Genomic DNA, 26603 nt, shown 5'->3' on the forward strand with positions numbered 1-26603 from the left:
GGAGATAAAATGTTGCACCAATTGATGAAGGGATTTAGGAGCCTGAGAAAAAGCATTGCTTACATGGTTTATTTTCTGTCCAGAGAATCACAGGAAAATGAATATATTACAAGATGGGTGTGAGAGAGAGAGAGAGAGAGAGAGAGAGAGAGAGAGAGAGAGAGAGAGAAAGAAATCTCTGAGTATAGGATTTAATGGCCACAGCTTTTTCCAGTGCTGCAGACATTTCATGTCCAATGTGTAAATTCTTGGTCCATTCCCCACCAGGACATTGTGGCAGAATGCCTTCTGCATGTACCATTTACTGGGTGCTCTTAGGTGCCAGGTCCTGCACTTGGTGAGGGTGGCATGTGGAACAAAGCCCTGTAGCCTGACTCATGGACTCCACCTCTGGAGGCATAGAGGCAGCACATAGAGGCACAACCATGTCCCTCCTACATGCTAGCCTATTGGGTCCTGGGAGACTGACAGTGAATTTGAAAAGTGAAGTTTACTGAAGAATGGCAGATGGGTTATATCAGACCAAGGGGCTACGGCTGCCACCTGCAGTGAGGCAGTTTCTGAGGGAAGAGGAATAGGTGGAGAAGGTCATAGATTAGCATTTGGGTGTCAAGTGACTCAACCAATCATGTCCAAAACTAAATTTGACCAAAGACAAGTCTGTAGTACCGGTGACTTTTGAATGTGTTTTCAGAGTAGAATAAGGAGCTGTGGAGCATCTTCTCTCCCAATGGTAACAGCTTATGACTCCATAGTGTTTTTTCCTCTGTGCTATAATCAGCACATATCTGTTAATGAAAAAGGTAGGTGATTCAAGGCCACACCAGGATGCTTTAGTCTTCTTCTAGGTTCTCATTCAACTTCTGATTCTTTCTCAAAATTTGCCATTCTCTGAAGTTTCTTTTATCTTTCATTCTGTAACCCTCCATTCCTCCTAGTCTCCTTCTCCTTTGACTGTGGTTGCTGCTAGGATGTTGTGAGGACTCAATGGTTATATTCACTGAGTTATGCCCTGAGAAATGGTTTCTACTTCTCCTACTGGATGCCATTTGTCTCTCTTCACTGTTCAGAGCACAGAGGCTACCTCAACCTATCTGGATTCCAGGGGACACTCAGGACTCAAGCATGGAAATAAGAAATGACTCTGAATCCAGGTTGGTACACCCCTAAAAGGAGTATTGACTTTGCCATCACAGGATACCACCAGCACTTTGATTTGGGGCTGTCCCATCCTGATATTTGTTTAAGAATACTTGTAGGTTTATATACAAATTGAGCAGAAAATACAGTTTCCACTTACTCCTCTCCATTCACACATTTCCCTGTTATTAGTGTCTTGTTTTAAAGTGTATATTTGTTACAACTGATAAAAAAATATTGATATATCTTTTTAAATTAAAGTGCCTGGTTTAAATTATATTTTAATTTTTGTGCTGAATTGTTCTGTGGGTTATGACAAATGTGGATTGCCTTTAACCCATTAGTTTCACACAGGATATTTTTACTACTGAAAACTTCTTTGTGCTTCACCAGTTTATCCTCCCTCCTCTCTCACCCTTGGCAACTGCTGATCACTTTACTATCTCTATGGTTTTGAATTTTCCAGAATGTTCTACAGTTGGGATGGTATATCAGATAGTATATAAATTTTCACACTGACTTCTTTCTCACATTAGATAAAGTTCCTCCATGCTCTCTCATGGCTCCATAGCTCTCTTCCTTCTGTTTCTTAATATTCTTCCATTGTAGGGATATACCACAGTTTGTTCATCCATCACTTAGTGGAGGATATCTTGGTTACTTCTAGTGTTTTGAAAGTTATGAATAAAATTATTTTAATTGCTCATGTAAAGTTTTCTTGTGCATATACATTTTCATCACATTTTTAATTACTCAGTCTCTAATCACTTTATTATATGGTAAGATTACACTTAATATTATAATAAACTGATGAACTGTTTTCCAAAGTGACTATATAATTTTACATTTCTACCAGCAAGGACTGAAAGTTTCTATGTTTCACATCTTTGGCAGCATCTGGTACTGTTAACTTTTAAAATTTTAGCTATTATGATAGGTATGCAGAAGTTATCTCATTTTTGTTCAATTTTCAATGTCATAATAAAAAATGATTTTTTTAAAAAAGTTTTTACTTGTCAATGAACCTTTATTTTATTTATTTATGTACCGTGTTGAGAATCAAACCCAGTGCTTCACACATGCTAGGCAAGCACTCTATCACTGTGCTACAACACTAGCCCATGAAAAATAATTTTGGACATCCTTTTATATGCTTGTTTGACATCATCTGTGTACCCTTTTTTGGTTAGGTGTCAGATCTGTTAACCACATTTAATTGGATTTCTTACTTTAATATGATTGAGTTTTAAGAGCTTTTTATATATTTTATATACAAGTCCTTCATAAAATTTGTATTTTGCAAATATTTTCTCCAAGTCTGTGTACTGTTTGTTCAGTTTCTTAACAGCACCTTTCATGGAGCATAAGTTTTTTTTTTTTTTTTTTTTTTTTTCCCCAGTGAACTTCAACTTGCCAATATTTTTCCTTCATGGATTGTGTTTTTGGTATTGTATCTAAAAGATATTACCAAACCAAAATTCATTTAGATTTTTTCATTGTATCTTTAGTTACATCTTAGTCCATTTTGTGCTCCTTTATCAAAATATTTGAGTGTGGGTACTTTATAAAGAAAAGAGCTTATTTTGGCTCACTGTTATAGAGGCTAGTTGGGCACCTGGCTGAGGCTGTGGTTTGTCACAACATGGCAGATGGAAGCACACAGTGGAAGTGTATGCTAGAGATGCCATAAGGTGAGAGAAGAAGCAGGAGACAGAGGAGGCTCCTCTTTTACAACAACCTAATCTCACAGGAACAGACACAGTCCTCTCATCCTTGGAGAACTACATTAATCCTTGTTGAAGGTGGTGCCCCCTGATCTAACCATCAAATAAAAACACCATCACCTCCATACTGGTATGGTGGGCAGCAAGCTTTCATCACAAGCATTTTGGGGGACATATTCAAAATACATCCACACCACAACAAGGAGTCTTATAGTTTTACACCTCACACATTTATCTGTGATCCATTTTATGAAAAGTTTAATGTCTCAGTATAGATTTTTTTAAATGTGGATGTCAAGTTGTTCTAGCACCATTGATTATAGTGACTGTTCTTTCTTCATTAAATTAACTTTTTACCTTTGTTAAAGATTGCTGACTTATTTCTACAGAACTGTTTCTGGCCTCTGTATTCTTTTCCATTGATTTTTCAGTTGATTTTTTCCAAATATTTTATAATGTTTTGCTTCCTGTAACTTTATAACAAATCCTAGTATTAGAGGATCAATCCTCTGGGGATTTTTCTGATCTTTGTCATGAGAACCTGATTTGATTCTCATACTTTGGATTTGAAATGTCTCCCAAAGACTGGTTTTATGAAGACTGGTCCCCAGGGCAGCAATGTCAGAAGTGAGATTTTTAGGAAGTGATTGCACTATGAGGGTTCTAATCTCACTAGTGGATTAATCTGTTGGTAGCTGAAAGGACTATGGGGAAATGAGTGAATTGTAGACAGTGGGGCAGCATTGGAGGAAGGAGGTCATGGGAGGCACACCCTGTAATAGTACTTCTTGTGCCTGCCCACTGTATCTTTCTCCTTACTTCTTCATGATTGCTATGAACTGAATATTTTTACTCCACCACACCTTTCCACCATGATGTTCTGCCTTACCTCCAGCCCAAACTAGTGGAGTCAGCGAACCATGGAATGAAACTTCTTAAACCATAACCCAAAATAAATCTTAACTACTTTGAGTTGTTTTTCTTAGGTATTTGTGACAAAAAGTTGAATAAGATTCCCAGAGGTAAAAGTTAGAAAAGTGTGGGGATTCTCCCCAATCTCAGATCAATCCACAATGCCAAGTTCTGAAGATAAGACTGATGACATTAGTAGCTACCTATGTTCTGACCAACTGGAGAAAGAGGCAAATTAAGAAGCATGAGTTCATCTTTTTGAAAATTATCACAATGTGCTCTCTAGACCTCACTATCCTATCCTCTCCACACATCAATGCAAACTAATATTGACCATATTCCTAGATGTGTAACTTGTTACTCTTCTCTCAACCTTCTTTTCAAATGGGGAGAAGGGATCAAAGTACTCTTCAGGTTTGTAGCAAAAAGGGCTGGAGAAATGGGCTAAAATCCTGGCCTTCTGATATTCAAGTGGATAATAATTGATGACTCTTTTGTTCTAGGCAAAGAACAAACATCCCAAGAGATCCAAGATGTTGGACTAGAGGGTGACTGCATCTCTCATTTCTTCAAAACCCAGGATTCAAGAAGGGGAGGTATTGAGAGACTCAGACCAACATAGAGCTGTGTGGTGCATGTCTCCCACCAGGTGAAGCTCAGCCCGGGTGGCAGCCCCACACAGGGGCAACTTCTTGGAGCAGGGAAGGGAAGCTAGAGTCTTCCCCAAGCATCCCTGCTTTCTCTGGTGGCAGACTTGATCCACAGACAGCTTCTAGGAGGAGGCTCACCCAGTGAGAACTTGACTGCACAGAACCAACCACAAACCCCAAACACAGCAGCGGGCCCTGGCCCATATGTGGCTTCTCAGAGCAGGGCAGGGCAGCCAGAGAATTCCCCAAACAGCCCTGCTCCCTCCAGTTGCAGACTCGATGCACAGCCAGCTTCTTGGAGCAGGCCGCCCAGTGAGAGCTTTTCTGCATAGAGTCAGCCCCAAGCCCTGAACCCAGTGGTGGACCCTGGCCCACAAGCAGCTTCTGGGACCAAGGCATGACAGAGAGGGGCTTTACCCTAGCAGTCTGGCTCCCACAGGCAAGGGAAGGCCCTGTCTACAGCTAGCTTCTAGGAGCAGGACTGTCCAGTGAGACAGATCCATGCAGAACCAGCACCCAGCCAATAGCGGGCTAGGGACAGCTTTCTTTGGAAGCACTGCATTATCAAGTTCCTCCAAGACTTCAGGCTACTGAAGGCTGGGAGGTGATATACTGGAAATCTACAGGGACACTGTAAGCCAAAGAGGATGTCTGCAATATCTCAGAGTCCCACTGATATCTGACCAATATGAGAAAACAAGGGAAGAAAATGTTCCAAAAAGCCTAGATACTATATCAATAAAACACAATGAGAGCACAGCAGAAGAAATGTCAGAAAGGGAGTTCAGAATGTACATAATTAAAACAATCAGGGAAGCTAACGAGGAGATGAAAGAGCAAATGCAGGCATTGAAGGAAGAGATGAAAGAGCAAATGCAGGCATTAAATGATCAAATCAATCAACACTTAAAAGAGAAAATATGGGAAGCAGAAGATCATTTCAATAAAGAGTTAGAGATACTGAAAAAAAAACAAACAGAAATCCTTGAAATGAAGGAAACAATAAACCAAGTTAAAAACTCCATAGAAAGCATAAACAGTAGGATAGAACACCTGGAAGACAGAACCTCAGACTTTGAAGACAAAATATTTAATCTTGAAAACAAAGCTGACCAAACAGAGAAGATGGTAATAAATCATGAACAGAACCTACAAAAACTATGCAATATCATGAAAAGGCAAAATTTAAGAATTATTGGGATTGAGGAAGGCTTAGAGAAACAAACCAAAGGAATGAACAATCTATTCAATGAAATAATATCAGAAATTTTCCCAAATTTGAAGAATGAAATGGAAAACCAGGTGGAAGAGGCATATAAGACTCCAAATATACAAAATTGCAACAGACCCACACCAAGGCACATTATTATGAAAATGTCTAACATACAAAATAAAGACAGAATTTTAACGGTTGCAAGAGAAAAGAATCAAATTACATTCAGGGGGAAACCAATAAGAATATCAGCAGACTTTTCAATTCAAACCCCAAAAGCTAGAAGGGCCTGGAACAACATTTACCAAGCCCTGAAAGAAAATGGATGCCAACCAAGAATCTTATACCCAGCAAAACTTACTTTTAGATTTGACAGTGAAATAAAATCCTTCCATGATGACCAAAACTAAAGGAATTTACAAAAAGAAAGCCAACATTGCAGAAAATTCTCAGCAAAATATTCCATGAGGAAGAGATGAAAAACAATGATGCAAATCAGCAACGGGATGAACTAGCCCAAAGGAATAGCCAAATAAAGGAGAAACCAAATCATGTCAAAAAACAAAAATGAGTCAAATGACTGGGAATACAAATCATATCACAATAATAACCCTGAATGTTAATGGCCTGAACTCATCAATCAAAAGACATAGACTGACAGATTGTGTTAAAAAGAAAAATCCAACAATATGCTACATACAAGAGACTCATCTCATAGAAAGAGATACCCATAGACTAAACAAAGGGGAAAGGATGGGAAAAAATATACCATTCACATGGACACAGAAAAAAAGTTGGAGTACCATCCTCAATTCAGATATTGTGAACTTCAAGCCAAAACTAGTCAGAAGGGATAAAGAAGGACATTACATATGGCTTAAGGGAAGCATAAATCAGGAAGACATAACAATCTTAAGTATCTATGCCCCGAACATTGGCTCATCCATGTATGTCAAATAAATCCTCCTCAATTCCAGAAATCAAATAGACCACAACACAACAATACTAGGTGATTTAAAAATACCTCTCTCACAACAGGATAGATCTTCCAAGCAAAAATTGAATAAAGAAAACATAGATCTCAATAAAACAATCAAATGCCACCTACATTTTCCCTCAGTGCTTGACAAGGATGCAAAATGAAGGTGTTTGCAAAGTCTCATCGTGTTGGGAATTGGGTTGCAGACTTTCCTTCCTTGCTTGTTTAATATGTGTAGGTTTACTATTAATATTTTATGTGTTTTCTCTGAAAACAGGGGTCTTAACAAAACCACGGTTAAAATATAAAAACCAGACTTCTAATGGAACAGTGATTTCAGATTTAGTCATTTGTAATGAAACTTTGAGTAACCAAGAATGTTTTGAGAAAATACACAAATATATTCTAGCTGTTGATCCCCTGTTGACTACTCTCAGATGACCTGAAGTATGTAGGCAAATAACTCCAACCCCATCAGGAATGATTAATCAGAACAGAAGAAATAAAGAAAATAGAGTTCTTACAGTTAAAACACCTTATGACAATGCTTATTTAATTATTGAAAAGCCATGACATTCTTACAGTGGGATGCCTCTTAAGCTCCTGGATTTAGATCCTCCTTTATCTTCCATGGGTTATTTAGATGTAAAATAATGACATGTCATAATCTGGTTTGAAAGTATACATACAAGAGTGCAAGATATTTCATTTCTTAAAGATTAGGATTTACTAAATGCCGTAAATATTATTGGCCACCTATCCCCCGGAGAAAAACTTCCTCAATGTTAAGTTCACACAGTAGAAGATGATGTCATATTATTGTTAGCTTAAACTGTCTAGCACTTATTAACCACAGCAGTAACCACACAACTGACATTTACTCAACCCTGCTGAACTTGCTTTAACCATTATGATTAGTTAAGCAATATTAATATGTCTTACTGTTTAGTTATAGGTTATCATGAGTAAGCAATTACTAAAAATAATTAAAATACTTCATTGCCTGATCTAGTAATGTTTATACAAGATATTTTTGTTATTCTTCCTTGTGATTTTTTTCTGTTCTGAAAAAACATGTGTAACTGTCAGCCTTTTAATGTATAAAAAGCTGGCTGGGAAAAATAAAATTTAGAACTTAGCATCCATTCCCTGAGTTTGTGTTGCTTTGTTCTCCACCTTACCTATGCCTACTCCATCACCTGTGACCACTACGACCCCTGCTAGGGCTGAACCCCGACACTCGTTCACTCACATAATACCTTCATTATAATCTCTTACACTCACAAAATATCCTCACTGAGGCCTCTTAACTTGATATGCTCTGTTACTCTCACCTCTGACATTCACATAATATCCTTACTTGGCCTCTGACACTCACATAATACCCACACCATGGACTATCACCCAGAGCATTTTCATTGACTTCTGACACTCAACTAATGCCCTCACTGGGGCCTCTCACTCTCACATATTTTGCTCAGTGTGACATCTGACACTCACATAATACCCTACTCTGGCTTTTGACATTCACATAATACCCTCACTTGGCCTCTGACTCTCATAAAATATCCTAACTCTTATGTTGACATTCATACAATATCATCACTGTGACCTCGAAAGTCACATAATATTATTTTGGCCCCTGCCTTTGACAAAATATACTCACTATGGCATCTGATGCTCTCAAATACACTTATAATGTTCCGTATATTCAATATTTATTCAGAATAGTGCCTGAGATTGAAATTTTTTACTAACTGTGGACTCTGACATTTAAAAATATCTTCTCATTTACAAAATGTCTTTCACATATTACACTCACTGTCACATAAGTTCCTCACATAATACACTCAGTGTGACATCAAACACTCATATAATGCTGTGGCCTCTGACAGAGAATGTCTTCATTCGGTCTCTGACATTTACATAATTCCTTCATTGTTGCCACTGACACATTATATCTCCGTTGTGACCTCAGACACTCACATAATACCAAAATTGTGGCTTCCTATGCACATATTATACTCAGTGAGGTCTTTAAATCTTACATAATACCTTAAATGTGGCTTATGACACTGATATAATATCCTCACTTGGCATCTGATACTGATGTATCATTTGAATTTTATACTCACATATACAAACACTGTGACCTCTGAGTCTCATAAAATTTGCTCAGTTATGTCTGACACTCACATATTACCTTACTGGAACTTCTGATATAAAACCATCAAAGTGACCTATAAAACAAAAAATATCCTCTCTCTCCCTGCTGCCTAAATCCCCTCAGCAACTTGGTTTTTGACACTGATATAATATTCTCACTGTGACCTCTGATTCTCACATATTGTACTCTGTAACCTCTGACACATAATTACCTCAGTATGACCACACAGACATAATACCCTCAGTATGACCACAGGCACTCAAATAATATCCTAAGTATAACCATCATCACTGATTAAATACTCTAGTGTGACCTATAAACCTCAAAAAAATGCACTCGCTGTGATTTCTCACACTCATATAATCCCTCAGTGTAACCTTAGATACTAATATAACACCTTCATATGCTCTCTGACACATAATACCAAAAATGTGGCCTCCGACACTCAGAATATTCTCATTGGGGCTTCTGACACTCACTTAATACCTTCACTGTGCCTTTTGTCCATCACATAATACCTTCATTCTGCCCTCTTACGTTTACAAAATATCCTCAATTGGCAGACTCACAATATTTTCACCAGACCTCTAACATTATATAATTTACTCAATGTGACTCAAACACTCCCAAAATACCTTCATATGGCCTCTGGCATTCATATAATATTCTCACTTGTCCTCTGATACTGACATAATATCCTTACTGTTCTTGTGTCACTCACAAAATACCCTTATTGTGGACTGTGATCATAAAAATAAAAATTCTCACTATGTCCTCAGGCACTCACATATTATTGTCACATGGCCTCTGTCACCTTCAAAATATCCTCACTGTGGTTTCTGACATGAATACAGGATAGTCAGTATCATCTCGGACATATAATAGTCTCCTGTGGCCACTGACACTCACATAATACCGTCATTGTATCCTATTCCATTCACATAATATCTTTACTTGGCTACTGACAGTCACATAATACCCTACTGTGTTCTCTGACATTCACATAACACCCTCATTCTGACCTCTGACTCTGACATAACACCATCAGAGTGACATGTCTCACTCATATTATTTCTTTAGTGTGATCTGAGACACAAACCTGATACCCTCAATGTGTTCTTTAACTGACATCATATCCTCACTGTGACTTCTGATGCTCATATAATTATCACAGAGTGACCTCAGACATGGAAGTAAAACACTCACAGCACCCTCTGACACAAAAAATCCAACCTGGGGCATATGAAACTGCAATGAAACCCTCACTGTGGCTTCTGGCACTCACATAAATCCCTCACTCTGGTCCCTGACACTCAAGTAATGGCATACAGTGGCCCCTGATACTATTACACTAACTCAGTGGGCTCTGATACTACATCATATTTTAGCATGGTCTCTTAAACTAACATAATATACTCACTGTGACACTGAACGCTCTTTTACTATCCTCACTGTGTCCTATGACACTGACATAATATTCCATTTTGTCCTCTTACATTTATATAATAATATGAATATGACCTCAGACACTCAAATAATATTCTCACTTTGGTCTCTCCTCTTATACTGACATAATACCCTCACTGTTGACTGTGACACACATTATATCTTCACTTGATCTCTGATGTTTATATGATAACTTCCATGTGGCCTCTGACATTCACACAATGTCATCACTTGGCCTGTGACTCTAACAAAATACCCTCATCATAACCTGTTACAGTCATAAAATATTCACACTATGGCCTGTGATGTTGAAAATATTTTCTCTTTTTATCCTCTGACACATAATATCCTCACTTTTCCTGTGTTACTCACATAACACTGTGTGACCTCTGATTCTCATATATTACCCTCACTGTGAACTCTCACACTCTAATAATACACTTACTGTGATCTTTGACACTGATTATTACCTTCTGTGTGGCCTCAGATTATATCCTAAGTGTGACCACTGACACTCACATAATACACTCACTGTGGCCTGTGATACTTACATAATACCCTCATAATGACTTATGACTTTCACATTATAACCTCACTGTGTCCTCTGATTCAGATATAGTATCCTTTCTGTGACTTCTGACTCTCACACCATTCCCTCAAAATGGACACTGACACACATAAAAGCTTCACTTTTGTTTTGTTTTGTTTTTTGTGGTGCTGGGGATCAAACACAGGGCCCTGTGCTTGCAAGGCAAGCACTCTACTGACTGAGCTATGTCCCCAGTCCTTGCACTTTGTTTTAAAAAATTCTCATTGTAATATGAGTGGGATAAAATATTCAAGTAGTTTTGAGCTGCATATCTCTAACTGCTAGAGATGATGAGCAATTTTTCACGTTAGTTGATAATTTGTATTTTTTCTTCTGTGAAGAGTTGGTTCAGTTCATTATCCCATTTATTGATTGGATTGTTTTTTTGTGGTGCAGGGGATTGAACCCAGGGCCTTGTGCTTGCAAGGCAAGCACTCTACCAATTGAGCTATATCCCCAGTCCTGATTGGGTTATTTTTGATATTAAGTTTTTTGAGTTCTTTATATACCCTGTAGATTATCACTTTCTCTAAGGTGTATATGGTAAAGATTTTCTTCCATTCTGTAGGCACTCTCTTCATGTTACAGATTGTTTCCATTACTGAGAAGATTTTTATTTTGAGTCCATCCATATTATGGTTTCTTGATTCTACTTCTTGTGCTTTTGGAGACTTGCTAAGGAGTTAGTTTCTAAGCTGACTAGGTGGAGATTTGGTCTTACTTTTTCTTCTATTATTTGCATGGTCTCTGTTTTAGTACCTACATCTTTACTCACATTTGAGTCTATTTTTCCACAGGGTTAGAGAGAGTTTTGATTTCATTTTGCTACATATGAATTTCCAGTTTTCCTAGAAAAATTTGTTTAATAGGCTATCTTTTTTTCATGTTTTTGGTGTCTTAGTTTAGTATGAGAAAAACCTATATATTTGGGATTGTCTCGGTGTCTTCTGTATCATTGTACTACATGTCTATTTTGATGCCAATGCCATGCCATTTTTGTTACCATTACTCTCTAGGTCTTCATTGTGATCGCTCCTGCTTTACTCTATTTGGTATGTATCACTGTGGCTATTCTGGGCCTCTTGTTTGGCAAATAAATTTCATGATTGCTTTTTCTAGTTCTGTGAAAAATGTCATTGGTATTTTAGTAGGAATAGCATTAAATCTGTAACAGTCTTGGTAGTATGGTCAGTTTGACAATATTAACTCTGCCTTTTCAAGAGCATAGGAGATCTTTCCATCTTCTAAGGATTTCCTCCATTTTCTTATTTAGGATTCTGTGGTTTCCATTGTAGAGGTCTATCCCCTCTTTCATTAGGTTGATTCCCATTGTTTTGCAGTTATTGTGAATGGACTAGTTTTAATAATTTCTCCTTCAGTTGATTCATCACTGATGCATAGAAATGCATTTGATTTATGGTATTGATTTTATACCCTGCTATTTTTCTGAATTTCTTTATTAGGTGTAGAAATTTTCTGATGGAGATTTTTGGTCTTTTAAATGTAGAATTGTGTCTTTGGCAAATAATGATATGTTAAATTATTATTTTACTATTTATATGCCTTTAATTTCTATCATCTGTCCAATTGCTCTGGCCAGAATTTCAAGGACTATGTCAAAAAGAAGTGAAAGAGGTTATTTGTGTCCTCTTCCAGTTTTTATGGGGAAGGCTTCATTTTTTCTCTTTTTAGAATGATGTTTTCCTTCAGCTTAGCATAGAAGACTTTCACAATGTTGAGCTATGTTCCCACTATCACTTGTTCTTCTAGTGTTTTAAACATGAATGGATCTGCATTCTGTCAAATGTATTTTCTCCAACTATTGAGATGACCATATGATTCTCATCTTTAACTGTATGGATGTGATTAATTATGTTTTTTGATTTCTATATGTTGAAAAAACTTGCATCTCTGGGAGAAACCCCATTGGATTGTGGAGCACCATCTTTTTAATGTTTTGTATGTGATTTGAGAGAATTTTTAAAAATTTTTTGGGTCTGGTTCATCAGGGATATTGATCTGAAGTTTTCACTCCTTCATGTGTCTTTGTCTGTTTTTTTCTTTTTTGTGTCAACAATACTCATAGAATAAGATAGGAAGAGTTCTTTTCTATTTAATGGTATCATTTGAGGAGTATTGGTGTTAATTCTTCTTTCATGGCATTGTGGAACTCAGCTGAAAATTCATCATTCATCGCTGATACGTGTCTTCTCTTCGTTGGTACACTTTTGATAGCATCTTCAATTTTATTGTTTTTATTGGTCTGTTTACATTTTGCATGTCCTCTTGATTCAGTTTGGGTAGTTTATTTATCTCTAAAAATTTGTCAAGGTATTCATGATTTTCTATGTGATTGAAGTATATATTTTCAAAATAATTTTATTTTCTTCTGTATGTCAGTAGTGTCCATTATGATAAACCCTTTACATCATAAATGTTAGTAATTTGGGTTTTTCTTTCACTTCAATGTATAGCTAAGGGTACATCAATTTATCTTCTCAAACAACCAATTTTAATTTTCTCAATCTTTTCAATTTTTTCTTTTGATTCAATTTCATTGATTTCAGCTCTGGTTTTAATTACTTCCTGTCTTCTACTACTTTTGATGTTGATTTGTTTTTCTTTTCCTAGTGATTTGAGATGTAAAATTAGGTCATTTATTTGTTACCTTTAATTCTTCTAATGAATGAGCTCAATGCAGCGATCTCTACTTTTAGGCCTGCCTTCATAGTGTTCCAGACATTTTGATATGTTTTATAGGTGTGGTCACTTACCTCTAAGTACATTTTTAAAGTTTCTCCTTGATTTCTATTGCAGTCCATTTGTTATTTAGACTCCAGGTGTTGGAGTAGCTTTTATTTTTATTTTATTATTGATTTCTAGTTTTATTTTGTAATAATCTGATAGAATACAGGGTAGTATTTCTATTTTCATATTGGATAATTGTTGCTGTATTTTGTAACATATGGTCTGTTTTAGAAAGGAATCAATGTGCTCCTGAAAAGATTGTGTATTTGCTTGATGATGAATGAGAAGTTCTATGTATGTCTACTAAGTCTAAATTATTGATTGTATTAATTAATTCTATGACTTCTTTGCTTAGTTTTTGTTTGGAGGACCTATCCAGGGTAAAGAAAGGTGTACTAAAGTAAGTGAGTATTACAGTTTTGTATTCTACTTGATTATTGAAGTTGAGAAGTGTTTGTATGTAAATGCTACATTTTAGGGGAATATATATTTAGGATTATTATGTCTTCTTGATGTATAATTCCCTTAAGCAGTATAAAATGTTCTTCTTTATTCCTTCTAAGTTTGGTTGGAAGTCCACTTGATTGGATATGAGGATGGAAACCCCAACTTGTTTATGAAGGCCATTTAAGTTATATGTTTTTCCCCAAACCTTCACCTTCAGTCTGTGAGTGTCTTTGAGTGTCTGGGTTGAAAAATCAGCTGAAATCCAAATTGGCTTTCCCCTATATGTAATTTGATTTGTTTCTCTCACAGATTTTAAAGTCCTATCATTATTCTGTATGCCAGTTATTCTCATAATTTGCTTAAGTGTGGATGTGTTGTAATTGTGTACACTTATGGTTCTGTAAGTCTCTTATATTTAATTTCCATATAATTCTTTAGATTTGGGAACTTATCTATTATGTCATTGAAAAGACTGTTCATTCCTTAGGTTTTTATCTCCATGCCTTTTTCTATTCTGATAAATATTAAATTTGGTATTTTTATCTTATCCCATATTTCTTGGAAGTTCTGTTCCTGTTTTTTTCCAACTTCTCTGGGTGGTTGACTTTATTTTTAAGGTATATATTTTGTCTTCTTTGTCTGAGGTTCCAACTTCCAAGTGGTCTAGGCTGTTGGTGATGCTTTCTATTAAATTTTTAATTTCATTTATTGATTTCTTCAGTGCAAGGATTTGTGCTTTGGTATTTTTTCACAATTTGTGAAGCCAAACAAGCATACTTCAGGAAATGCCTGAAGGCACTTATGAATCTAAAATTGCTGTGATATACAAGTAAAAAGAAATACTGTCCACAAATGAAAACATTTGAAGAACTTGCATCTCCAAATACTGTTCAAATACTGAAGTTCAAAGTCTTTTGTCTTCCAGAAGAGGGTAGAGGGCACCTGCAAATGGGTTTTCTTGTCCTTACACATACTCAGTTTTAAAGTTAAATTGTTTTAATATGCACATCCAACCCTGCAACTTGTTAGTAACCATTGACAATATCATCTATTTAAATGGTATGCTTATTAAGTGCCAAAAAGTATCAGTCACTTTCATTGATCTCTAACTTGGTTTACTTTTAAACTCATTTTCTGAACAAGTGAATGGAATTGAGGTGTCACAGGTATATTTCACATCATAAAAACTAACACAGTGTTGGCCAGCTACTTAAAAGTGGTCTTATGACATTTCTTAGTTGAACAAATGTGTTGTTTCTTGACTCCATTTTGGGAACTAATTCTGACTGTAGTCTTATTCAGATCTAAAATTAATCCCCTTAGCAAATCCCTGTACCTTTATCATAATCAGATGTGGGCTGAAAACTCTGTTAATTTGTTTTTAGTAACAAAAAATTCTACTCTTGAAATCCAGTCACACCCTAGTGTAGAGGTTAAGAGTACTGTTTTAGATTCAAAGACTGTCATTTACAAGAAGTATGGCCTTGGGCATATCATTAAACCTCTCTACCCACTGTTTTTTAATCTTTAGGAATGGATAATAGTAATAACCCCTTTGTACAGTGATCATAGGGAGTAAGTGAAAGAAAAATTACATCAATCACTTATGAAAGTGACAACTCCACGTGTGGTTACATCTCAGTTATTATTCATGCCTAGAGTGAGACCCCCACATTTTGAGTCTCATTAAGCATCCCAGCCAGGTTTGGCAATTACTGAACAGTAGTGAAATCAATTGAGGCAGGGATGATTTTGGAAGGGTAGCCCTTATTCTGCCTGATTATCAATTTTGTGATTTTTAAACTCTAAATGGATTTGAAGTTAAAATCTGCTGAATATAGCATGTGGATTTCTTTTTTATTATCCTCTGGGCAAAATTTCAACACCTTATGAACTGCTTACATAAAAAAATACACTTTCAACATAATGCTCTGACTTCTCTGACTTTTCTTAACACAGACATACCTATATGGTTCACTATTATATTCTAGAACCAAGAATGATGCCTGGCATATATTTCCTACCCAATATATTTTAATAAGTGGATTTCTGAGAAGGAAGCTGTCCTGAGTGGCTGCTAAGAATGTTTATGGAGCTATAGACCCTCCTTTTCACACTTTTCAGTTACATAACTGTGGAGACTAAGCTATTATAAACATCCTTTAATGGACTGAACATATTTTGCATGTTGCTGATGGTTACCTTGAGATCTTTTTCCTGAGATGTACTTCTCTATCAGTCCCATGATCATTATTTGGATTCTAGTTGAACTTCCATCTCCCCAAATTTTTTTTATAATTTGTTAGAGGTTTCATATATAGAATTGATCTAAGCATTTTGAAATTCCACCTCCACTGGTAGGTGTCCAATAAGAACACTGGGAATTCAGGGTTTCTATTTTCTCATTTTTTGTGACAGTTTCCTGGGATTCAGTATATTTTTATTTTATTCTCAGGTAGTACTACTTGCACTTTCCTATCATGATTCCTCTTTTATTTTTCCATCTGCCAAACAAGTGTTTTCTCAGACACCACCGTTTCTATTTTCTGATCATGTTCCACCTACCAACTGGTATTGTATCCTCCTTGTACAGCTGAAAACTTTCTAATAATAATTATATTAGCTCTCAAGACATTAATTTTGGGCTGGGAGATAGCTCAGTTGGTAGAGTGCTTGCCTTGCAAACACAAGGCCCTGGGTTCGATCCCCAGCACCGAAAAAAAAAAAAAAAGACATTAATTTCAATCAATTCTTGATCTCTTCATTAACATTAAGTAAGATTGATGGTAAAAGTAGGTTGTGATATGATACATATATATCAGTTTACTTTGATGTTACCTTACGAATGAAATTACTTGAGAAGTTAATAAATTTCTTTCAAAATGGTAAGGATTTATTAAGTACTCAATGCTATAAAATAATCTTGATTTTTTTAGTCAAACTGCATATCTAAAAATTATTAAATCATGCTAAACTGTGCTTTTCAAACTTTAATGTACACATGAATTATTGGAGATTCTCATGAATTAATTTGGATTATACCAAAATTCTCCATTTCTGACAAGCCCTAAGTGATATTTATGCTGATGATCAGATAACTATTTCACATAGTAAAGTTGTAAAGTATAGACAGATAGATAAACAGATGCCATGTGGGCACAATATAATATAAAATGTTACTGTTACTCTTTAATCAGAAAATTAAATAATATACACCCTTTAATGAAACATGTTTTAAAAAAACATGAATTTCATAACTCTTCCTTTCTCAAAAAAATGTCAAAAAAGAGGATAAGATAATAAATGGATTAAAAAACACTTGAAAGCGTGTAGTTGTTCACTTTTGCTACATATTCAAGAATTAATCACTGGGAGAACATTAACAAAAAATGATGTCAGTTCATTCACGAGATTCTGGTTGTGTTGATCTGAAGTCCCAATAAAGTTCTCTGCTAGGTAATATAGGAAATGTAAACAGCTAAAAATGTTAATTAGGGCAGAGATATAGTCATAACCACACTTTAAATGAATACTTTGGTTGAAATAGGTAAAATAAATAAGAAAAGACTTGAAAGAAGATGCCTGAAAGTCTTATTACCAGTCAAAAAGAAATAATTATGGGGTAGACAAATGAGTATGATCAATTTTGAATTCCTAGACTAAGTAATTCTTTAAAAAGAATTGGGAGGAAAATAAACCTGAATGTGGACAAATCCAACACTCTGTTTTGTGGATTTTTAATGTTTTGTAATACCCACTCTCCTAATATTTATTCATTTCTGTAATACAATGGATGGAGAGGGCCCAAATTGGTTAAGGTGATTTTCTATAATCAAAAAGAATTTAAATGTAATAGATTTGAAAACCTGTGGTTTGTGACATTTCAGTGACAGAATAATAGGCTGGATTCATATTGCATTATTTTATTGGATTACCAACTTAACCCTTGAAGTAATTAACTGGAAATTTTTGAGGAAGCAAAAAGTTTGTTATAGGAAGGAAGACAATGAATTAGGGATTAATGTCATCTGAACCAGTGCTTGTCAGTTTTCATGTGCATCTGAATCAGTTGAGGATTTTGTTATGTTACTTCTGATTTAGTAAGTCTAGGGAGGGGGCTAAAATTCTGCATTTCTAACAATGCCCCTAATGATCCCCTTTGTGTTGGTCTACAGACCATACTTTGGGTAACATGGATCTAGAAGAGTGGTTCTCAAATTTCAGTTATTTTTTCTTAAGCATTTAAGTTGCTTTCTTTTTATTTTATGAATAATGCTGACAGTAACATCCTTTAACAATAATCTTTGTTTGCAAGTCTGAATATTTCTTTAAAAGGTCATGTAAATTTAAAGAATTTTTATATACATTGCAAAATTACTGAGAAAATATTATACTAAGTTGTACTCTCCCTAGTATGTTTTGATCTAACCCATTTTTACTCATTTAAATGACTGTTACCCAGAAATAATAACAATGGGGTAAATAGCAACTTTTACTGGAAAGAGACTTAGTACATTTTCTTGAGAGCAATGTCTCAATATATATAAAAATTCTTGAGACTTATTCATTCAGCTTGGAAGCTCTCACTTGGAATTTCTTGTGATTGCCATCCAATGAGTGCTAAGACTGAATTTGATGTGATTATTTTGTTCACATGTTTAGTACTTTAGGTGGGATAGCTAGAATTTCTGGGGGCTATTTGAATATTTCTCTATCATAGGTATTTTCTTCCATGTGCCTAGGTTGGGCTTCCCAACAGTACTGTTGTCTCAATGTAGTTGGAGTTTTTATAGTAAAGATAAAGAATATCTCAAAAAAACCCAGGTGTTCAAGTCTTGGTATCCAATGCAGCATTGTCCAAAGGTGGGTCTTTTGGAAAGTAATTCATTCATTAGGGTTCTGACATCATCAATGGATTGATTCATTGACAGCTGAATGGATTACTAGACAGTGGTAGAAATTGTAGGCAGGTGGGACATGGTTGAAAAGCAGATCACAGGTCCAGGGGGGTTACCCTTAGGGACTATATCTTGTCCTGAGTCTCTTCCCCAACCCCTGCTTTCTGGCTACCATGAGCTGAGATGCTTTCCTCTGCCATGCCCTTCCACCATAATTTTCTGTCTTGCCTGAAGTCAAAAGCAGTGGATCTGAAACTTCTGAATCCATGAGCCAAAAGAATTCTTTCTCATTGTCAGGTATTTGGGTCACAGGTACAAAAGGTAACTTCTTACATGACTGCTGGGTTCCACCAAAGTAAGCTTTCTAAGACACCCAGGTGGAAGCTGCAAGGCTACTTTTTACTTAGTATTGAAAGTCATTCAGTGCCATGTCAACTGTATACTGTTGGTCAAAAGCAAGCCATAAAGATACTGAGACTCAAGGCAAAGGAACTACACAGAGGCACAAGTACTGGGAGATGTGTGGAGGTGGTGTATGTGTGTCATTTGTTTGAATTGTCATTTATTTCAGGAAATTTTTCAACTGTTCACTGGCTATTTTGAAATCATGAAATTAGTTCTCAAGTTGCCATGAATACTTCTAATTTACTGCAGGAAAATTATGAAGAAGGGAGAGTCAGTAATTACAAATTGGTGATCATCAATACTTCAAAGGAGATGATGTGTTTCAGTGACTACACCATCCCAGATCATTATCTTAACTTCATGCACAATTCCAAGGTCCTCGAGTATTTCAGGATGTATGCCAAAGACTTCAACCTTTTAAAATATATCCTGTACAAGGTAGGAAGTTTTGTGGGTGTCTTTGTGTTTGAAATTCTTCATGAAGTAAGTGCATAATGTGGCTTCATTTACCAGTGCTTATGTGTAAATATTACCTTGATATGCTCAAGTACAAAATCTCCACTCTTTGTTCTCTCTCTAAAATGTCCCTGGGAAAGTCTCATATATTTTGGCTGCAGATACAGAAAGATACCTGCCACCAGTATTTTCATTGTCTTCATTTCACATTCTGTTTTTATAATAAAGGAAATGAGGGGAATGAATAGGTATGGGAACTTTAAATATTTCTGGTTCCACAACTTATCCACTATTGCATTATTATTTTATACTTTCTGAGACACTTTTCAATATATTATTTTATGTGATTACCAAAACAACCTGGTGAAGAACTTAGTGAATGGGAACTTACTGAGGAAGAAAAGAAGTTAAATCTAGTGGAGAGAGTAGAACACTGAATTAGGAAAGAAAACCCTGAATTCTGTCCCTTGTTCTTACCACTAATTAACTTGTGACCTGAGATGAGTTAGTTTCTCAACTTGAATTTATCATAATTTTCTGGGCTGGGCAGATAGCTCAGCTGGTAGAGTGCTTGCCTTGCAAGCACAAGGCCCTGAGTTTGATCCCCAGTATTGCAAAAATAAATAAATAAATAAATAAATAGATAAATAAATAAAATAAATTTCTTTTTATGTAAAAGAAGATGATTATACTGTATGACTTTTTGTTCCTTCCTTCTCTAAAGTCTGCTGTGATTTTCCCATAATTTATAATCATGACCATAAACAGATATATCACCTGGCTTAAAGCCCAAACCTTCCACCTTTTTCTGTTTAGCAACAATAATAAAATGGTAATATCTGGTGACAATTTCCAAAGCCAGTCATTTACAGCCCAGTGATACATCTCTGACCTGTTTGAGTGACAGTTCTTCAACAAGTTTGTTACTGTACTAAGCAGTGATGATGCAAAGACAAAAAAAAATCATAAGTAACTTAGCTATGTAACTGTGTTTAAAGACACAGAAAAATGAAGAAAATTATTATTATACATATAATAAACCAAGTGATAAGTGCTATAGAGATCTATACATTGCAGCTCAGAAGAGGGATGTTTAGCCCATCAGGGAAGAGGAATCAAGTTGCAGGAAAGATTTTTAGAGAAGATAGTGTCCAAACTGAGTCTTGAGTAGAAAGGAATCTACCAAATGAAGAAGGAATGAAAGGATGTTCCAAGAAGAAGCACCATCTTGTGTTAAAACACATAAGAGAAACTATAAATAGTACATGATGGTTAAGGCTTAGTGTCTCTAGTACTCAACCAAGACATTATAGCCAAGGCCCTAGAAGCTCATTGGAATATATTCTTGATGTTTCCTTAGGCTGGCAGAGTAAACCATATTTATTGCTTTTTTTTTGAAAAACTAAAAATCATATCACTCACAGACTCTTTCTGTATAATTACTTGTAAAGTGGGCATATGCAAAAAACAGAGATTCCTTTAAAAAAATAAGAGCCACTGAAATATTTTCCTGCTCTAACATGAAAGGGAACCTCATAATCACATGTTTGAGGTTAGTCAAATAGAACAGGATTTGGGTGTCAGAAGACATCAGAGAGTTTTAGGATGTCTGGGATTAGTGGAGGAATAGGTGTTTAGTGCACAGTGTCAAAGAAGTACAGGATAAATTCAGGAGTTATTCAGGTGCTACAATGCCTTAAGGCAGAGACTAAAAATCCTCACAATCCTATTTTTCTAGAGGCATAGGAGAGTACATTAGTTTGTCAGTTCCATTTTAATGTGTGTCTTATGAAAGTCTTCTCATTTGGACCACAACCTCAAATAAAACTGTACTTTATGGAGTATGAAAATCAGATATTCTTGCAAGGACCCTAATGATGTGATGGTACCTGCACTATCAACCTTTTGTGTAACATTTTGCAGGATAAGTCATGTCTGGGAAGATATACACTGAACTGGCTATGGTTACAGTCCCCTGTGTATGTTACTTTTCTTTCAGACCACTGTGTACAGTGTGAAGAAGAGGCCTGATTTCTCTACTTTATGCCAATGGGAGGTGGTCACTGAGTGTGAAGGGAAAAAGAAGGTTAATATCTTTGATGGAGTCGTGGTTTGCACTGGCCATCACACTAATGCTCACTTACCCATGGAAAGCTTTCTAGGTGGGTGACCTACAAGAAAGGAGGTTGACCCATAAGCCATACCTTTGACACTGAGGAATAGAAGGTTGTAGTCTGAGTAATTTTTACTTTGGGGTGAAATAAGGCTTACCCTAATTGCGCATGTTCCCTTGAAAATGGGATAATTTGTATTATTGCCATTTGGGCAATGGTAATTTTAGAGTTTAGAGGTCTGTGAACAATTATGCCACCACATAATGCCATTTCAGTCAAGGCTGGACTACATATAGAATGGCGATCCCATAAGATTATAATGCAGACTGAAAAATTCCTATTGGCTGAGTAGTATCATAACCTTATAATATCATGGTGATGTTGATGTACAAACTCATCTGCACTGTCAGTTGTATAAAATTATAGCTCTCAAAATTATGTATGTAGTACATAATAATAATAAACAACCATGTTACTGGTTTATGTATTTACTGTACTACATTTAGTGTAGAGTATACTGCTTCTACTTATAGAAACATTTACTGTAAAACAGACTGCCATGTTACACCAACTAGCCTCACATGTCTCATGTTTATTGTGGGACTTGATTGCATCAGGAGGCCACATCCAGTGACTGGCCTAAACAATCTACGCTTATGTAAGTACTTCTGTGATGTTTTCACAATAATGAAACCAAATTACATCAAATTTTTGAGAACGTATGTATTTATGACAAGTAGAAGATGATAGTATTTAATTTCACAATGACTTTGGTCTTCTTAAGGATCAAAAAGGAAGAATATGGAACTCTTACACAGCATTTGTTCAGATGTGGAATTTTTCAGTGCTTGAAGAAACAAATAAATATTGAGTTTCTAAGGGCTAAATGAAAGCTTGAATAATTTAGTTTCAGTTTGGGGCCTGAACTTCCTTTTTTTTTAAATGTACTTTATGTATATCCTAGAATATACAGAAACATATATTTTCTAATTGAAATGAGAGTATGTATCTAAGGGAATGAAAAGACAAAAGAGAATGGCAGTTTTCTGAGGCAGTTTGAATTTGTGATTCTGCAAATACAAAATACAAACTACTTATGATAAAGGAATCACAACTTACTCTTCTGAGGCTATGGAAGAAAAAAATAAGCAAAAGTATTCAGAATGACAAGAATAGATGAATAAAGGGAAATTATATGGAGAATATGTGCTTCAACTTTAAATTCTACAAAAGAATGATTTTACAAATGATATCCATCATACAAACTATCATCCAAAAAATATTTTCTGTTTCCTTGCAGGAATTGAGAAGTTCAAAGGACAGTACTTCCATATTGAGACTATAAAAACCCAGAGGTACTGGCTGAAAAAAGAGTCTTTACAATTGTTGGGAATTCTGTAGGAGATCTGGCTGTAGAGATTCGCTACACAGCCAATCAGGTTTGAGTCAATAATTTACTTTGCTTCATTCTATCTTCAGTCTTATCAAGAAGGTAGACCTGGGCTGCCACCATTTTGAGACAACAGCCAGGCCCTGTAGAACACCTGGATGTACTGACTGAGCCCCATCACCAGGAACCCTCATTCTGACCAATCACTCCCTGCCTCCATGGCCCTCACATCAACTGATTGCTTCCTGCCAACAGGACCCCAAGACCAAATGATTGCACCCTATCACTGGGACCCCAGATCAACTGATTGCACCCCACCTCCAGGATATTGCAACCACACCAAACACACCTAACCTCCAGGACTCCTGCCTGACCAACCACACCATGCATCCAGGACCTCCAGTTGATCACATTAACACCCTGAGATGCAGCTCCCCAATTGCCAACACATTTGGAAGCCAGAGTGGCCATCTTGGATAATCCTGGAAGCCACAGCTCTGATCTTTAGGTGGGGACAAATCCCATCCTGAGATGCCTGCTGGAGACTTGAAGCTCATTGTCAGGTACCTCTCATGCATCAGGCTACTGAAGACTGGGAGGTTTGAATACTATATGTCTGTTATAGTGTAGATTTTCTTTTTTCTCCTTATTGAACAATTTTAAGTTTTTTTCTCTGCTTTTCTTCTTCTCTTTTCCTTTTGTTTACCTGTTCCCTCAGAGTCTCCTTCTATCTTTTTGCATGCTAACAACCAGTATCTTTTGATTTTACTATCACCCTTTCTATTATCTAGAACTTCTGTATATTCTTGTCTTATCCCATTAGCAGCTACAGCCTACATCCTTCTGCATCCTCTTTGTCCTAAATTAGAAAGTTCAGACCTTATTGCAAATCTGTTTGTTATACTGAAGATAATGATTGAACTCATTCTGTTTATTATGACAATATTATTAGTGTCCTCATACAGGCTAACTGGTCTAGGATTGCATACTGTCTGAATTGAGTACTGCTAATATTGATCTCCCCTCAAAGAAAAGTTTGGAAACCTATAGGGCCACTATAGCCTATAGGGGGAAACAGCAACACCAAAGATCTGCACTGCTAGAGGGGAAGATACATGAACAACATGAGAAAACAAGGGATGAAAATGATCCAAGCAAATCTAGATTCTATATTAATAGAATCCAATCACAGTATGATAGAAGAAATGTCAGAAAACGACTTCAGATTATACATGATTAAGATGATTCATGAAGCAAATGATGAGATAAGAGAGCAAATGCAGGCAAAGCATAATACCAATAAGCAGTTGAAAGAGCAAATGCAAGAAGTAAAAGATCATTTCAACAATGAGATAGAGATGCTCAAAAAAACCAAACAGAACTCTTTGAAATGAAGGAGACAATAAACCAAATAAAAAACTCAACGGAAAGCATCACCAAAAGACTAGACGACTTGGAAGAAAGAACATCAGACAATGAAGAAAAAATATTTAATCTTGAAAATAAACTTGACCAAACAGAGAAGATGGTAAGAAATCATGAACAGAATGTCCAAGAACTATGGGACATCATGAAAAGACTAAATCTAAGAATTATTGGGATTGAGGAAGGCACAGAGATACAAACCAAAGGAATGAACAACCTATTCAATGAAAAAATATCAGAAAATATCCCAAGCCTGAAGAATGAAATGTAAAATCAAATACTAGAGGCTTACAGAACACCAAATGCACAAAATCACAGCAGATCCACAACAAGGCACATTATAATGAAAATAACTAGCATTCAACATAAAGATAGGATTTTGAAGGCCATGAGAGAAAAGCATCAGATTACATATAGGGGGAAACCAATATGGAGAGCAGCAGACTTCACACCCAGACTCTAAAAGCAAGAAGGGCCAGGAACAACGTATTTCAAGCTCTGAAAGAACATGGTCGCAAACCAAGAATCCAATAACAAGCAAAACTAACCTTCAGATTTGAAGATGAAGTAAAATCCTTCCATGATAAACAAAAGTTAAAGAATTTACACATAGAAAGCCTGTGATACAGAATGTTCTCAACAAAATATTCCATGAGGAGGAAATGAAAAACAACAATGTAGGTCAGCAAAGGGAGGAACTACCTTAGAGACAAATCCACTCATAGTAGAAACCAAGCCAAATTAGAAACCAAAAATAAGCTCAAATGACTGGGAGTACAAATCTTCTCTCAATAATAACCCTTAATGTTAATTGCCTAAACTCATCAATCAAAAGACATAGACTGGCAGACTGGATTAAAAAGAAAGCCCCAACAATATGCTGCCTGGAAGAGACTCATCTCATAGAAAAAGACATCCACAGACTAAAAGTGAAAGGATGGGATAAAATCTACCATGCATATGGACTCAGTAAAAAAGTGGGCGTTTCCATCCTTATATCAGATAAAGTGGAATTCAAGCCAAAGTTAGTCAGAAGGGATAAAGAAGGACATTTCATACTGCTTAAGGGAACCATAAATCAGGAAGACATAACAATGGTTATGATCGCCCACCACCCATGGGGACAATCACAATGCATACGCTCTTCTTGATCACAGGAACCAAAAAGGCTTTATTCCACAAGTCTCAGACTTATATTGAGAATATCAGCCTATCAGAGAGTACACTACCAGGAAAGTCAGCCTATCAAGGAACAGTCTCCAGGGAGATACCAGGATTGCCTCATGTACAACAGCCAACCAGAGTTACTTCCTAAAACTTGTATATGAGTGCAGCTATGTCTGGCAAGCTGCCAGGTGCCATCTTAGAGATCAGGCCACGGTGCGGCTCTGGGACCCTCAGAGCCCACCCCTGACATCTCCCCCTTATTCTTTAAATAAAGAAAAGATGACTTGGGATCATGCCTGTCTTAGGTTGTCCATGGCAAATTACATCTTTACCCGTCATTGGAATTCTGACCTCCAGGCGTCAGAACCCTGTCTTAGGTTGGTATGCATTTCCACGGATCTTACCCATCTTTGACTACTGGTCCAGCATGCTTAGCCATACTTGGGGGGATGTGCCTGTCTCAATGGCTGTCAAATTCTGTACTATAGCCTATTGATGACATCGGGCATCTTGGTGAGCTCTGATTTGGCTGCATATAACATAGGCTATCGTAAGCAGATAATAATCAGAACAGCTACTGTTCCAGCCCACTGTTTTGTCAATCCTAGGGCTTTAGATAACAAAGAGAACATCTCAAATACCGATGCAACTTGAACCCTGGTGGCATTGACTCTGAGTATTTCAGCTCATAGCTGACTGGTTAAATTATCAAACGTAGATGACCAATTACCAG

General features: G+C 36.3%; 2 pseudogenes; one reads left to right on the forward strand and one right to left on the reverse strand.

Moving 5' to 3' along the window:
• LOC124974938 (flavin-containing monooxygenase 5-like) overlaps positions 1-26603 on the reverse strand; it is a 472178-nt pseudogene that overhangs the window by 94120 nt on the left and 351455 nt on the right.
• The window catches only part of LOC124974935 (flavin-containing monooxygenase 5-like), a 46792-nt pseudogene continuing 39732 nt past the window's right edge, over positions 19544-26603 (forward strand).

Source organism: Sciurus carolinensis, unplaced genomic scaffold (genome assembly GCF_902686445.1).
Source record: "Sciurus carolinensis unplaced genomic scaffold, mSciCar1.2, whole genome shotgun sequence".
Taxonomy (NCBI): domain Eukaryota; kingdom Metazoa; phylum Chordata; class Mammalia; order Rodentia; family Sciuridae; genus Sciurus; species Sciurus carolinensis.